Consider the following 18,029-nt stretch of genomic DNA (forward strand, 5'->3'; position numbering starts at 1 on the left):
TCCCCATCCATAGCTCCTTGTGACAGGAGCAAACGAGCGACGATCAACGATGCCAACGATTATCAGCTGGTGTAATAGGGCCTTTACTGTGTCTTTCCCCGTTACTTTGTAGATTGCAAGCCCTTTGGCCAGGGCCCTCTCTCTTTCTGTACTAGTCTGTTAGGGTATTTTACACAGGGCAATTATCTTGCTAAATTTCCCAATATCGACAATATAAGTTTGCAATCGTTGGCCAGAGTAAACATGTGCAGCGAATGCACAATCAGGGAAAAATTGTTTGCTGTTGATTAAGTATTTTATAATGACCTAAAAATGATGGTTTGTCGGTGGTACATCATCTCGTCTAAACAGGAATCTGCTAGTTGTTAGCAGAAGAAACAGGAGATGTGGAAATGTTGGCTGAGGTGTGGTGAATGCTCAAAGGAACAAATGCAAGTGATCTCAAAAGCAATCCAAATTCCTGATAAAACATACGATTATTGATACATATAAACAAATGTTTTTCTAACATTAACGACTCGCAATATAGACAATTGGCAGTCATTTTTACTAATTTAGTAATCTCATGTTTATTGTAGTTGACATGACAGTTTTGACTAATCTGTTTTAAAACGGATACCAACAAATCCTGACTTATAATGGGGTCACTCACATTCCTGCAGCGTTTCTAGTGTTTTCACCAGCAAGAAAAGCTGCAGGCTACATTATTCTTGCTGACAAAAATACCAGAACCCAGACAGAATGGAACAAAGTGCCAATGTGAACAGAGCCTTATCCCTTATACAAAGACAAATTGCCAACTACTTTGGATCAACATAGCAAAAAATAATACCAACTATTAGCTATCTAACTTTACACAATAAACAGGCATTTAAACACCCCCTGCTCAGTCATGCCGTGCTATTTAAAAGAAATATTAAACCTAAAACCCCCGTAATGTATGTTTACTGTGCGGTTAAAGCGACCCTCCGGTTCCGGGACAACATTTTAAATATGATGGTGTATATGGCGTAATAATATCTGATGCTCTCCAGTTGTGCCCCTTTGCCGTGGATCTGCCGTTTTAGGGTCCCTTCTCTGCCGTCGCAAAATGGCCACAGCGCTTCTTAGACTACGAGTCTGAGACACTCCAAATGTTCTTGGATTGGCCAGAGCTACTCACGTGAGAAGTTCCGTCAAATCCGTGAACAGAGGCAGTGTCTTAGACTTAGCGTGAGCGTTGGGGCCATTTTGAGACAACACAGAGGGGACCCTAGAACGGTGGATCCACGGCAGAGGGGGGCAACTGGAGGGCACCAGGTAATATTACTCCATATAGTGTAATCTATTCTTTTCTTTAAAGAGCCTATTTGAGGTGGGTAGAGGTTAACTACAATAGGATGATTGATTAAAAATTTAGGAAGTATTTAAAAATGTCTTCCCCCTCTGGTCCTGGTTTTATGTTTCCTATTTCCAGATAAACTAATAAAGATACAACTCACCTGCAACTGTGTGTCGGGCAATGTCTGGAACATGAACAGGGGTAAAATCCGATAACCTCATGAAACATTTAAATACATATATGTGAATGATATAAACAGTTCTTCATAAGCAGAAGACTTTGATTTTTGTGTTCATTTGCTGTAGACAATGGATTCTGTAGCACATCAGATTATTAGAAATTGGTTGTATGAATAAAATAAAAACAAATGTGCAGCATTGTAGTGCAACACTATTGCTTAGGGTTGAAGTAACACCAGGACAACATTTGTATGGTTTGCATGTCCTCCATGTGTTTGCAGTGCTTTCCTCTGGGTATTCTTGTTTCCTCTGATAGGCTGGTTGGCTTTCTACAGAAATTGGTCCTAGCATGTATGCATGTGTCTATGTCTGAGATGAGGAGATTAGATTGTGGACTGATGTAAGTGATTACAATCTGTTTACAACACTGGGGAACACAATGGTGCTATATGAAAATTTTAAAAAAATACGTAAATTCAACAACCCAAGGCTTCCTCCGTTAAAAATAATAATGATTTTAGAAAAAAATAAAAAGGTGGTAAAATTATACTTAATAAAAATACAAGGTGTATAATTAAAGTTGGTGTTCCCCACTCTGGACCCCCCTCTAGAAACCAGAGCAGAGAACCGCTGCAAGGATTCATATGACGTATACCACATGTGATGACAGACCCATTGACGTATAATGGGTTCGTTGCATTCCTTCATGGTATTCGTCATTGTGATGAGATCTCCAAACAGAGCTTCCTGAGCAGATGTAAACTGAGTCTTATGTACATGTAAAATGGATGTACAGGTTAGGCCCTGTTCACATCACCGTTCCTTTCCGCTGAGGGGTTCCGTCTGAGGTTTCTGTCGGGGTAACCCCTCAACGGGAAAGGTAAACGGAAACCTTAGCTTCCGTTCCTTTCCGTTGTTTTGACGGAACCAATAGCGCAGTCCGCAGCGCTATTGGTTCTGTCAAGAACAACAGAACCCTGTCACAACGGGGACAAACGGAAACCGTTAGCTGGGTTTCCGTCACCATTGAGTTCAATGGTGGAGGGAAACGGAAGCTAAGCTTTCCATTTGCCTTTCCGTTGAGCGGTTAACCCGACGGAAACCCCCGAAGGAACTCCTCAGCGAAAAGGAACAGTGATGTGAACAGGCCCTAAACCAAGGAAAAACCAGAGTAGTAACACAGTAGTATAATTAATCCTGTATGTAGACAATCTTCAAAGTTAACCTTTGCCTGTTATCTGTTCAGCATCCTTTGTTTCCAATGATTATGTCACAAAGACTTCATAAACTTTGACGTGCCTGTCCAAGTGTCCTCAACAGCATCTCCTTAGCTGACATAAAAGATGTATTGACGTAGTATCAACAGAACTGTTAGGAATGCTCAAAAACTATAAATCTGTCTATTGTCATAGTCTAGAACTTCCTTGGAAAAAATCTAGAAATTATTATTTTGAAAACACTAAATATTGATGTTAATATTGTTATATAATAAAAAAATATGATTTCATTTATAGCTTTGTATCTACATTTAGGTAAACACGAATAAATAAATATCGGCATGAGTTGATAATATGGGAGTGTGGAACCTGTGATCTTATTTTCTCATGAAAATGGTAATAAATCCTATGTATTCATCTACACCCAATTTACATATCTGGACCGAGCAGCAATTTATCTGATGTTCAGCCAGACTTTGAAGTCTATCTTAGTTCCCTGGAATTTGACCAGACCATGTAATGTATCACAGAACTCTTTGCATTATGTATTCCAGATGCTGGTTTCCTATTCCTTTGTAGAAATTTACACTTTTTTTTTTTTACGTGTATCATGCTAATAATATTTTGAACACAACAAAAATATAAAATGTAAATTTTATATTTTTAACAATTGTGTTGTATGTCCACTGCATTAGTATGCTTTTAGTGACGCTGGTACTTCTCTATGTTTCAGTACGGGGTTAATGAGCTTTATAACAGAAACCCAACATTATTAGTATAGAGTTTAATCTGGAGAATACGTAATTCCAAATCCGCTGAAAACCACAGTATAATTTGGTTTTGGGGTTTAAATAAATGCATTATGAAATGTTTCCTATATTATTTCACTGTAGCACCTTAACCACCAGTGGCATATAAAAATAGATTGAGTCTCTTAAGTTCAGGAAACCAGTTCCGTCTTTTGAGGGGAAGAAAACACAAAATAATCAGCCCTGTCACACTGTGCCAAATGGTTAGTGGTTAAGAAGTACGGTCACAGTCCACAAACTGCTTAAGTGAGACCACAATATTTATTTAAGGAGCCAAAAGTCCCAAGTTTCCTTAATGATCTTCAGATTCTCTGGGTCAGATCTGGACAAGGGCCATGGTACCATGAGAGCAATGAATCTCTAAGCTTTGACACTCAGAGGTTACATCTAAAAGCAGCATTTCATGGAGTTAAACAACAAATATACAGAGCATAATGCGAAGATTAGCTTTGCTAAACAGCTCCAGTCCTCCTTTCTGTAAACATTCACACTAATCTTGTTTGCTTTGGAAGGGCAGATATTTTTCTTTCTCTCCAGAATAGATAGAGAGCAGAGAAATACGGGCCTTGTACTGAAAGATTATTCCACAAAGTTCAAAGCATATATTACATTGTATACTCTGAGGAGAAATCATTTTGTCAGTGGGAAGCACATACTATGGAATTCTCATTGGTTATTCCCCTGCAAATTTTGCTGGATAAATTGTCTAATATTTTTGGTCAACTTTACCTAAAATGTGGAAGATTAGTATTTAACATATTACAAGGTCAAAAAGAGGAACCACACAAAAATATCTCTCTCTCTCTAGCTGTCTGAGAAAAAGGCGGGAAACCTGGGATAGAGGTGTGAGGCTGTGTGAAGCAAAATATTCTGATTGTGGTCAGCCAGTAGTTACCTGTAAAGACACGGGTCAATGATCGGGCAAACAATTGTTCATAGAACACTCGTTCCCGATCATTGCCCTGTGTAAACAGGGCAACGATCAGCCGATGAATGAGTAAACGCTCGTTCATCGCCTAATCTGCTCTTTTATGCAGAATTAAAATCATTTTTATCGGCAGTAATTAGAGAGATGCGCTGTCGACATGATGAAAATGTATATGGATGAGCCATTGTAATAACGCTCGTCCCTATACTTATCCAATCATTGCTCCGTGTGATAGGAGCAAACGAGCACGATCAACGTTGATCAGTGCTCATTTAGACGGGCAACGTCAGGACGTGTAATAGTACCTTAAAAGCATATATTCCTGTTTAGATAAGCGCTTAATGTGAGAGGCATTTTGTAACGTTTAAAAGACTGTGCCACTTCATATGTTGTACCCATTAATATATAGATATATATTATAACTTTTTTGCCTAACACATTTATTAAACATTGTCACAACTATGTGAAAAAGCGCTCATATATTAAGTATGGTGGACATCATGTAAACTTAAATTTACTTTTCCCCAGCTCTTTCTATCAGGCAGTATGTTATAGTTGTTAAATTTACACTCAAGCGACCCAATTGCAAAATTAAATCGGAATCCTGGTCCCATTATGGAAACGTCTAGCTTTAGACATTAGATGTCAGTCTACCATCAAAAGATAAAATGGTAATACATCAGACATATCCAAAAACATATTTAACTGTGAGGGTATGTTCACACGTACAAAAAGAACTGGCTGAAAATTACGGAGCTGTTTTCAAGGGAAAACAGCCAATGATTTCAAGGTGTTTTTGTAATTGAAAATGGAGCTTCTTTTCATTTTAAGCTTCTTTTGAGGCTTTTTTTGATTCGTTTTTCATAGTGTCAATGGAAAATCCGCTCCAAAATCATCTCAAGAAGTGACATTATACTTCTTTTTACGAGGCATTTTTTATAAATTCAGCAGCGTAAAAATACACCTAAGTGTATTTTGGAGCGTAAAACGAGGCATTTATGCTCCAAAATGAGCCTGAAAAGAAGCATTGAGAACATACCCTAAGGGGGAGTTCACACAGAGTTTTTTGATGAGTTTTTTGACGCTGAAACCGCGCCGCAAAATGCACCAAAAAACGGCCGAAAATGCCTCCCATTGATTTCAATGGGAGGCGGAGGCGTTTTTTTCCCGAAAGTGGAAAAACCGGCTCGCGGGAAAAAGAAGGGACATGCCCTATCTTCGGGCGTTTACGCCTCTGACCTCCCACTGACATCAATCGGAGGCAGAGAAAGTGTATTTCACTGCATTTTATGCCCGCGTCGCTCAATGGCCACGGGCGAAAAACGCAGCGAAAATCGGCGTGCAGGCAGAGGAAAATCTGCCTCAAAATTCCAAGCGGAATTTTGAGGCGGGTTTTCCTCCTGCAAAAAACTCAGTGTGAACCCAGCCTAATTTGGTACCCAACATAAATTAATTAATCAAAAAAGTTGCTCATTACCAATGCACTTATATTTTCCCCTGACAACCCCCTCATTGAAATTTGATATTGCTCTCCATTGAAAAGTACAGGTGTTTATTACCTGCTGGGCAGTCCAAGAACAATAAAATTAAATCCTGACATCCACAGTATTAAACACATCTTTTTAGGATGCCTATTACATTCCCTAATTTGACACCTTTTCAACATTATACTTCATTCAACACTATCTCTCACACTCCATGTACCCTAATTCCCATCGTATCTGTGTCTGAACAGATACTGGCTGGGTTAGGGTATGTGCACACGATAGCAGGCATTTACGTCTGAAAAGACAGACTGTTTTCAGGAGAAAACAGCTGCCTCGTTTCAGACGTAAATGCTCCTCCTCGCATTTTGCGAGGCTTCTCTGACAGCCGTAAATTTTGAGCTGCTCTTCATTGAGTTCAATGAAGAACGGCTCAAATTACGTCTGAAAGAAGTGTCCTGCACTTCTTTTGCCGAGGCTGTATTTTAAAGCGTCGTCGTTTGACAGCTGTCAAATGACGACGCGTAAATGACAGGTTGTCTGCACAGTACGTCGGCAAACCCATTCAAATGAATGGGCAGATGTTTGCCGATGTATTGTAGCCCTATTTTCAGACGTAAAACGAGGCATAATACGCCTCGTTTACGTCTGAAAATAGGTCGTGTGAACCCAGCCTTACTGGCTCATGCAGCTTTATGTGTCTTCCCTAATTTTGCAAAAAAGAAGACTGGACCATTGTACATACTGTATCCAAAACTTTTACCACTTGTCACCCCTATTTCCTCATAGTGTTTAAGCTCTTGCGAGCAGGTCCTTCGTTCTTCTTGTTTGAATTGCTGTTTCCTTGTCACACTGTAATGCCGGTTTTATTTGTACATGTTATAAAGTGCAGTGAAATATGTTGGCGCTATATAAATAAAGATTATTATTCTTAATGTTATTATTATTTTTAAGAACAAAAGCCACTATTAACGTCTGAAAAATATAAGCTGGCCGATCAACATAATTCTGTACCCTGTGAGATGGATCATTTATATATAAATGTATTTCTGTAGCTTTCTGAAACTGTTGAGTCCTATGATTAGATAATGGCTAATGGCTTGTCGTTCCCAAATTGACAGATGCGGCAGAAATCAGGGAAAGAAGAATCGGGCATGTTGGATTTCATAATGCTTGAGCCTCTGTTCTAGTGGGATGGAAGCTGCTGCCAGTCGGGAGGAATAGCTGTCAGCCGACAGCCGACAGCTTTGTAGTGTATGGCCACATTTAAAGTACAGGTTCATATTCCGATTTCCTGGATCACAGTGCTGGGCTCCTGGGTTCAAATCCAACCAATGACAACACCTGCATAGAGTTTGTGTGGGTTTCCCCCCGCACCATAGGGAATTTAGATTGTGATCCCCAATAGGGACAGTAAGTAAGGACAACCTCTGTACAATGCTACAGAATATGTTGGCACTATATAAGTAAGAGAAATAAATAAACTATCTACACTAGACATTCCTCTGGTAAGGCTACAACATGCCTCATCCCTCTTGAACTCTCTATAAAAAGAAATATTGTACATACCAACAATCAAGGCTCTTTTGCTTGGGTACTGGTAACCCTCTGTCTCCTACACCAAGTGGGAGTCCTGATGACACGGACAGAATCAGTATACATCACCATTGTTTCTGTTTGACAATAGTATGTAACACGGCTGATCTCCACAGGGCATGGAAGAGCATATTTTTTTGGACAATTCAAATTTAGCAAATTTGCAAAGTGCTAGCAGTTTGAGATTGGCTTTTCGCCAATTTAACGGCATAATAGGGGAATCAATACTTTTAATGCAACTGTCTTATAAACACACATTACTGAAGGCTACTGCCTTGTCAACAGATGATAATAGCTTATACACACAAATACATAGAAAGTAAGCCAAGTTCTGAGATGTTGTTTTTCTTTTTCTTCACACTTAAGAGGAATTTTCAAAGACCATCTGCAAGTCACTTTTGAATTCCTAAGGGTGTCTGTATTCATAATGTACTTTACAGGAGTTTTATGATTGTGCAGCTTAGCCTTGCAATCATCTGTAGCACAGATGTGAACATTTTACCATTAGCAGTTCTATATGAACAACAGTTCTATGTTACTCTTTTTATAATATATTTGGTTTTCTCGATCGGTAACTATGGTTTTATATTGGTAATAGATGTATATACTTGTACATACGTTTGCACAATCTTGGGATGAAGAATTATTATTCCGAAGTAGGTATATACTGCACTTTTTGGGGGCTATTTCTAGTGGCGGGAACACCTTATACATGTGTTATTGAACCAGTGATGTAGATAATTTTTTTTAAAGAATTGTAAACATTTTTTTACATTGTCTGCTATTATAAATCATTAACCACTTAAGGACGCGGCCTATTTTTGACCAAAGGACAAAATAATTTTTGGGGGTTTTCTCATTTTCACGTTCGAAATTCATAACTATTTTATTTTTCTGTCAAAGTAGCCATTATGTATTGTATAACTTTAGTAAAAATTTTTTGGGGGGTGCAATTATGCAACTGGTTTTTGTTAAATAATTTTTTGTGTCGCTGCATTTAAAGATTTATACGGAGAAGGCTGTCTGCAACAGCTAAGCCCAATTTCCCAGCCACCACAATATAGGTAAAATAAAAAACTTTTATTCAGCTACGTATAGCCTAGACAGACCACATGAATATTAGATTAAAATTGTCAACAGCCGAGAACCGGATACATATAAGTGTTATCTGAATCAACAGACACACACAGTATAGGCATAGGAGTATCAATGTTTTCCCTATCCAGTTAGAATTGTAATTTATAAAGTGTCCAGTGAACAACAGTAGGTCAGGTCGACGGCTGTGTTTAAAATATTAGCAGCCCCCCCGACATGTTTCGCTACTAAGTAGCGTCCTCAGGGGTCCACGGGGCTAATGGCGGCGCGGGATGAAAAGGATCCTGATATAGGTGCGTCAGATGACACATCCGAAGGTGTGTCAGGCTAAGTAGCCAATGGCAAAAGAGGAGACATAGCGGCCTCTCAGCTGTCTACAGCTGACGTATGAACGGCAGAATAAGAAGGTACAATCACGGACATGAGGCGGCGCATGCGCACTAGAGTAAAAAGCGAACTTAGTGCAGTCGTCCTGACCTAAATCCCGACTCAGCCAAAGAGTCGCTAGCGCATGCGCAGATGGGCAAAATGACAACATAGTGCCGGAGAAGCACGTTCATGTACGGTGATATAATTGTTATCACCGTCAGAGTGATGACACTTGGCAAGTGTCTATCAGTGTAATCGGCTGACACTGATGACTTTTTGTCATTCACTATTACCCCAGAATTAAGCGCGTGCGCAATATTAGTAGGGCCATACTCAGAGAGAAGCACACAGAGGGAACACCTCCCATGTGAAAGTACGTAGAATAGCACATTGGTTCCCCACGGGAGAAAATGTTGTGTATCCACCCGAGGTCCCTCATTTATGGTAGTGTCAATCATCCAACCGCCACCACAGGATCAATAAAAAAAAAAATATATATGGATAATAAACCGCCATCCTCACATGGTCAAACCGTAATTAAATAAGCACGTCAGTTAGTCTAACCACTTGGATTACAAGTGACTATATATAGCTGCATTTAAAGAGGCTCTGTCACCAGATTTTGCAAGCCCTATCTGCTATTGCAGCAGATAAGCGCTGCAATGTAGATTACAGTAACGTTTTTATTTTTAAAAAACAAGCATTTTTGGCCAAGTTATGACCATTTTTGTATTTATGCAAATGAGGCATGCAAAAGCACAAGTGGGTGTGTTTAAAAGTAAAAGTCCAAGTGGGCGTGTATTATGTGCGTACATGGGGGCGTTTTTACTTCTTTTACTAGCTGGGCGTTCTGACGAGAAGTATCATCCACTTCTCTTCAGAACGCCCAGCTTATGGCAGATCACGCTGTGACGTCACTTCCCCAGGTCCTGCATCGTGTCAGACGAGCGAGGACACATCGGCACCAGAGGCTACAGTTGATTCTGCAGCAGCATCAGCGTTTGCAGGTAAGTAGCTACATCGACTTACCTGCTAACGCCGATGCTGCTGCAGAATCAACTGAAGAGAAGAGAAGTATTAAAAACGCCCCGATGTACGCACATAATACACGCCCACTTGGACTTTTACTTTTAAACACACCCACTTGGACTTTTGCAAGCCTCATTTGCATAACTACAAAAATGGTCATAACTTGGCCAAAAATGCTAGTTTTTTTAAAATAAAAACGTTACTGTAATCTACATTGCAGCGCCTATCTGCTGCAATAGCAGATAGGGGTTGCAAAATCTGGTGACAGAGCCTCTTTAAAGACCCCTATTATTTAAATTTTTCATAAATGTAGCTGTGTGAGGGCTTGTTTTTTGTGGGACAAGTAGTAGTTTTCATTGGTTCCATTTTAGGGTACATACTATTTTTTTAACTGTTTATTCAGGTTTTTTGGGGGGAAGGGTATGATCAAAAACAGTATTTTTTTTACGCCGTCCACTGTGTGGTATAAATATTGTGCTAATTTTATAGTACGGGTCGTTACTAATATTAATACCAAATATTAATATTTATTTTTACGCTTCTTCCCGCTTTTTTTTACTTAGATTTTATAAAGCACAGACACGGCAGGTCCTTCAGAATGGCCTAGAATCGGGTTGCTATGGTGGTCTATATTTTTGTCCTAAAGGAAAATTATAGCACTCTGAAATGTTGCATAAAAGAAAAACAAGTATGATGGAGTGTTTTATCAAAAGCAATCTTATGCTTAACATTTAAAGTGCAGTTTTTTGAGCCGTACACAGAGTAGATACAAAAGAGAGAAGGACTTATACAGGGGTGAAGCCTTAGGGAGTGGAAAGGCAGCAGTCGCACTTGAGCCTTGGAGCCTAAGGGAAACCAAACCCTCTGCCTCTACTTCCCTGTCCTTGTCCTATATGAACATCGAGACACGGCTAATTGTAACTGAAATTTTAGACATGATCTCATCTCCATCTGGTAGAGCCAAAAATCTTTTTGATGTTGTTGACACCATGTTAAAAAACATAAGGTAGACTGGAATATGTGGAATATATTTTGCTGTTAATGCAGCTAATATGGAGGGAAAACATAACAGTGTGGTATCTAGAATAAGGAGCGCTCAGAGTTTTGAACAAAAAATTTATAATGTAGGCTGTCCCTTCCACTTAGTCTATCTAATGGCTGAACAAGCAGCAAAATCTTTACCTGCACGTGTAGAAGACCTTATTGTTGAAATTGACTTCCATTTCCACAAAAGTGCAAAAAGGGTCTATACCGTGCAAGATTGCACAGAATTTTGCAACATTAGCAATAGAAAACTATTGAAGCATGTAAAGACCCATTGGCTATCACTAGAGAAGTCTTCTAAAAGGACCTTGTTTCATTGGGGTGCCCTCAAGTCTTATTTTTCTAGTACATTTGAGGTAGACAGTGGTTCCTTTGTTTCCAGGGAAAGCACATTCTTGCTAGTATCCAGAATTCTATAACAAACGTGGATCTTTTATTTTTGCACTCTGTTCTTCCTGTATTTAATTATTTTAATGTATTTCTGCAGACAGAAGCGCCGATGGTACATCACTTGTCCCCAGCAATGTTAAAACTGTACAGAAATCTGCTGATCAGATTTGTCCAGCCAACTGTAGTTGCAAGGGCTGGGAACATCTTGGGTTGGAAGCATTGGACTATATCAAAAAGGTGATGCCTCTGGGGGACTTAAGGCCCTTTTACACTGGCTACTTATCGGGCAAACAAGCGTTCATAGAGCATTATAGTTCCCGATAATTGTCCCGTGTAAACAGGGCAACGATCAGCCGATGAAGGAGCAAATGCTCGTTCTTCGGCTGATTGCATAGTTTTAAATGCATAAACTTTTATCGTTGTCGGCAGTACATCTCCCTGTGTAAACAGGGAGACATGCTGCCGACACGACAGAACTGCATGGGGACGAGCGATGGGAGTAAAGAGCGCTCGTCCCCATACTAGCTCCTTGTGTAGGAGCAAACAAGCGCCGATCAATGAGCTGTCTCAGTGATCGGCGCCCGTTTACACGGCCTGCGCCAGGCCGTGTAATACTACCTTTGTCTCTCAATTGGTAATCCAGATCTGCCGTTGTCATTAAGTATTTAAGACATCCAATCTGCAATCAACAGATTCCCAAATGTAATTGGTGCCCAAGATATGGACAAACTGCTAAGTTAATTCTGGGACTACCAAAGCAGTGATGTTTCATTGATGGGAAGCGTCAGAATTGAGGTATTTTGGCAATAAATAGTCACAAATCAAGGAACCTGTAACTGGCCAGTATCAATACAGTATTTTGCAAGTTAGTAAAATTTATTTTCCTAATTCCCCACAGTAATTCTTCTAGTGAGAAGTTGTTAAGCATTGTTAAGCAGGGCACTTTAGTGAACAATCCTACCACCCAACAGTCCTCATGGACCGTGAACGCACGTACCTAGCCGTGCAGATAACATTATTTAGCAAACAAGGCGCTTCCCACCATCACATTAGCACTAAGTTTTGTAGGAGAAGAAGATTAAGGGCACTAAGAGGGCGCTCCAACTAAAATGTCATTTGTACGAAGCTTGTTTTCCAGGTCATCCATCTTGCTGAATAGCATAGTAACATTTTGGAGAGCTCTCCTTAATGCAGATTTGTCACATATTTATGCTGCCCTAACAGCATGCTGTCGCTTATTAGGTAATGTTCAGTAGATTATGAGTACGTAGATCTTATACTTACTACACGCCGCCAGTGATGTACAGCTCGAGTCCAAGTATATTCATTTACTTCCCCCGCCCTCCAACCACTGAGGAAAAAAGTGCCAATCAGAGGCTGGAGGGTGGGAGCATCATGAATACAGTTAGGTCCAGAATTATTTGGACAGTGACACAAGTTTTGGCATTTTCGCTGTTTACCAAAACATATTGAATATACAGTTATATAATCAATATGGGCTTAACAAATTAAGAAATCCATCGGAGAGAGAGCACAAATGTTAGGAGTGGCCAAATCAACAGTTTGCTACATTCTTAAAAAAAAAGAGCGCACTGGTGATCTCGTGAACTCCAAAAGGCCTGGATGTCCACGGAAGACAACAGTGGTGGATGATCACAGAATCCTTTCCCTGGTGAAGAAAAACCCTTCACAACATCTACCCAAGTGAAAACACAGTTCTGGAAGTAGGTGTATCAGTATCTAAGTCTACCATAAAGAGAAGACTTCATGAGAGCAAAAACAGAGGGTTTACCACAAGGTGCAAACCATTAATCAGCCTCAAAAATAGAAAGGCCAGATTAGACTTTGCTAAGCAACATGTAAAGAAGCCAGCCCAGTTCTGAAACAGCATGAAACTATGATCAACCTGTACCAGAATGATGGGAAGAAGAAAGTATGGAGAAGGCTTGGAACGGCTCATGATTCAAAGCACACCACATCCTCTGTAAAACATGGTGGAGGCAGTGTGATGGGATGGGCATGAATGGCTGCCAAAGGCACTGGGCCACTAGTGTTTATTGATGATGTGACTGAAGTCAGAAGAAGTTTTTGAAGGCAAAGAAGTGGAATATGCTGCAATGGCCAAGTCAATCACCAGATCTCAACCCGATCGAGCATGCATTTCACTTGCTTAAGACAAAGCTCAAAGAGGCTCTGTCACCACATTATAAGTGCCCTATCTCCTACATAATGTGATAGGCACTGTAATGTACATCATTACAGTATTTTTTTTTTATTTAGAAAAACTATCAATTTTGACGGAGTTATGACTTATTTTGGATTTATGCTAATGACTTTCTTAATGACCAACTGGGCGTTTTTTACTTTTTGACCAAGTGGGCGTTGTGAATAGAAGTGTATGACGCCCAGTTGGGCATTAAGAAAGTTATTAGCATAAATCTAAATAAAAAACACTGCTGTTATTTACATTACAGCGCCGATCACATTATGTAGAAGATAGGGCACTTATAATGTGGTGACAGAGCCTCTTTAAAGCAGAAAGACCCACAAACAAGCAACAACTGAAGACAGGTGCAGTAAAGGCCTGGCAAAGCATCACAATGGAGGAAACCCAGCGTTTGGTGATGTCCATGGGTTCCAGACTTCAGGCAGTCATTGCCTGCAAAGGATTCCCTACAAAGTATTGAAAAAAAAAACATTTTATTTATGGTAATGTTAATTTGTCCAATTACTTTTGAGCCCCTGAAATGAGGAGGCTGTGTAGAAAAATGGTTGCAATTCCTAAACGTTTCACGGGATATTTTTGTTCATCCCCTTGAAATAAACCTGAAAGTCTACACTTCAATTGCATCTCAGTTGTTTCATTTCAAATCCAATGTGGTGGCATGCAGAGCCCAGATCATGAATATTGTGTCACTGTCCAAATAATTCTGGACCTAACTTTATATGAATATCAGGGTGTCTGTCACTTCTTTATGTTGCTTTCAGACAGGGCAGCAAAAATATGTGACAGATCCTCTTTAAAGGCTATGTACAACTTTTAAAATGTTTTTTTAAATAAAAATGGTATCCTCGATACAATGGTTCTGCATCTTGCGCTGAGACCTGAATCCCTTAGGTCAGCGGGCTGACAGCTTCATTGACAGCAGGTCCTGCGTGTCAGATCCACCTGTTATCGATCACATCTAAGTTATGAACTTAGATGTGATGGGTAACAGCTCGATCTTGCGCGTCAGGACTCGCTGTCACTGAACCCGTCAGTCCCGCTGATCTGACGGATTCAAGTCTCAGCGCAAGATACAGCTGCTCTGTATACAGGATACAAAGCAGCTGTATCTCAAAAAGTAAAAATAGTAAAAAGTAAATTTTTTTAATAAAATGTAATTAAAAAGTTGCACCAAACACACTGATACACATTTTTTTTAAAAAACAAACAAACAAACAAACATGTTTTTAAAAGTGTACATAGCTTTTGAGACCTTTTGTAGTGGAGGCAGCTGGTCCTCTACTGCACTCACTCTGCCCTCCACTGCATTCATTCTGTCCTGCGCAAAGCACCATCCCCACTTCGTACATTTACAACGCTTGGTAATACCTACCAAGATCAGTGCCGTAAGTGTATGGCAGGTGGCACCACGCAGGTCTACTTGTAATCAATGATTTTGTCTTATTGATGTGCTGCTTTAGCTGCTTGTTGAACCAGCGAGGTAATTGGCCCATTTATGGGCAAATTTACAGTGCGAGAAAGGGGTTTGGTATACTGTATGACCTAAGAAGTAAGTCAGGAACCCAAATAATATATACTATATGTAAAAATAGCATCATGGTCGAAACATCTGGTCTTTACTATGAAAGACTATGTTATACATTTGGTAGGTAATTTGCATGTTACTGTTTGTTTTTAACACACGGCTGCTGGAAAGATTAACAACACTTATCTATGTATAGAAGTTAAGCTGAGTTAAATTTACACACTAGAGTTACAAAAGCCAATTAAATCCCATTCAGTATGTGTGGATGCCAACTCCTTCAAAGCCTGTGCCATGTTGCATTACCCTCTAAATCAGTGCAGTTTTGTTTGATCTCAGTAAGTTACTGTTTATACATGTGTTTATACGATCTCTTACACTTTCTATATTATGCTTTGAACAGTAAAGTAAATTAGGATGTGTCCACCCATACACATGGCAATTGAAATCAGTGTGTAAACCTTTTTTTTTTTATCAAAGCTCTGCTGCCAGTGCTAGAACAGCACCCATGCCAAAAGGCAGCAAAGCTATAGAAATATCCTATTCTGTAGTGCGAGTTAAACAAGAAAATAAGGCTGATAGGAAAGCTATCAAAATATATTTCAAATATAAGAAAACATAAATAAATAAGAACTAAATTGTAAGTTATATAACATAGTAGAACTATATGCTTGATAATGGGTCCTTTGTTAGAACACTAAGGCCTCATGCACACGAACATAGCCATGTGCACGGCCGTGATTTTCGGGTCGGCCGGCCGCGGTGTGTCACATGGCCGCGTCCATTATTTTCTATGAGCCTGGACCGCAGAACACGGCCGTAATAAGACATGTCCGTTCTTTCTGCGGTCCAGGCTCCTGGGCCATGCACGGACCGTGGAAACCATGGTCGTGTGCATGGGCCCATAGAAATTAATGGGGCTCCCGTGGATTTTCGGGGGAATTGCGGCCGCAAAAGCACGTTTGTGTGCATGGGGCCTTACTCTAACTTGGTGTCTAAAAAACAGCATGGATACGGTACATCCTTATACAGCACCCCCTGAAGTACAGTAAGGTAGGCTGCATACTGCATGTGCTTACTTACTGAATTGGTCAGCCACGTACTGCGATAGAGGAATAAAAACTTGGCGTGGAGCAATCTTTTTGCAGAGGGTGTTGCACTATGTGTCTTCCTTTTTCCATCTATTAGAGACATAAGATCCTTTTCCTACCAGGAGTTCTTTGAATGTGGAGGGAGACGATAAGGAGCTTGGTGGAACTACAAGGATAAGAATTACCATCCACACCCTCATTGGATTGCGGACTGTCCACTGCATTTTTCTGGGAGAGAGCCCATACTGAATGATATTGGACTGTTACCAGTGCCGTCTGAGCGGTAAACTTCACTGTACTTTATATATGCTATCTGGGGACAATTTAGTTTGGTTTTCCACAGGCATTAAGGCAACGATCAGCCGATGAATGAGTAAACACTGGTTCATCAGCTGTTCTGCTTGTTTATGCAGCCGATAAACTGGTCGCTAGTCGGCAGCACATCTTCTTGTGTAAACAGGACGATTGCTGCCGACATGATGGAAATGTATGGGGACGAGTGATCGTTGTAACGATCGCTCGTCCCCACACATAACCCGATCATTGCTACTTGTGAAAGCAGCAAACGAGCTCAGATTGGTGAGCTGTCTTGTCTATTAGCGCTAGTTTTCACTGCCAAAATCAGGCCATGTAAAAGAACCCTTAGATTCCAACTGGCCGTAAGAAGGAAAGCTGATCAGTTGTACAACTGATCTTTCAGATGATGAACAAACATTTACAACCATGCAGATTTGCGTACTTCCAAAGAAGTTGCCGCGTCGCCACCAGAAGTTTAAAAGTGATGGCAGAACAAATGGCCAGAAGAGGGGATGGTCTGTTTGCATAAGCAACCTCACAACACCAGAAGGCTCTTCTGCAAAGCAAAAGTTTAGGGGTTGTACTGTGGGCATACTGCTTTAAACATCTTTTCAAGAATAGATAAACTGTAAACACATTGGGGCACGTCATATATTTAATAGTTATCAGATAATGTGTTGAAATCTTGGAGTTACAACGTTAATGGGCATGATGAACAATATTTTCAGTAAATCCCATGTATGTACATTTTTTATGTGTAATTATAAATAAATCCATTTATAAACTCTAAATAAAAGTCTGAGTGCTGAGACCCCCACCACTCACTATAATGTAGGGCTGAGCTCCGTAACCTTTCAGCTCCCATCTGCATTTTTCAGCTCTATATGAAAATGTCTGTTGAAGCTACATAGTCTCCCTGGATTCAGTACCTTCGACCTGCTTACTGCAAGTATGCTTGGCACTTGAGGGGTACAGTGGCAGATACAAAACCTATTCTCTTTTTTTCTCGCTGCTTTTATCCCTCTTCTCTGGCAACTCAAGAATTTTTATATTGAGAATAATAACACACATGTGAGTTATAGTGTTATCCTTAATTTTATAGTCTTCTAACATTACATCTTCTGCCCATTGTTCTACGGATGTATACTCTATAGCTCAATAGTGGCACGTCTCAATGATGTTAGAAGCAATGTGCAGATTAAATAATTCTATGTACATCTGTTCTTATTATGTCATATAAAAAAAAAATTCATTACTGAAATAAAACAAAAATGTCTAGCACAGCGGCTCAATGTTTAGGAATGCTACCCTGCAGCAGAAGGGTTATAGGCTGGTATACATTGACTAGGGCAACACCTCACAAGCATTATGTTATGTTATTTGTATTTCTATGAAATCGTCCCTAGTGTGTATGTCTGTGTTTGAGATATA

This window comes from Rhinoderma darwinii, chromosome 1 (genome assembly GCF_050947455.1).
Source record: "Rhinoderma darwinii isolate aRhiDar2 chromosome 1, aRhiDar2.hap1, whole genome shotgun sequence".
In the NCBI taxonomy this organism is placed as follows: domain Eukaryota; kingdom Metazoa; phylum Chordata; class Amphibia; order Anura; family Rhinodermatidae; genus Rhinoderma; species Rhinoderma darwinii.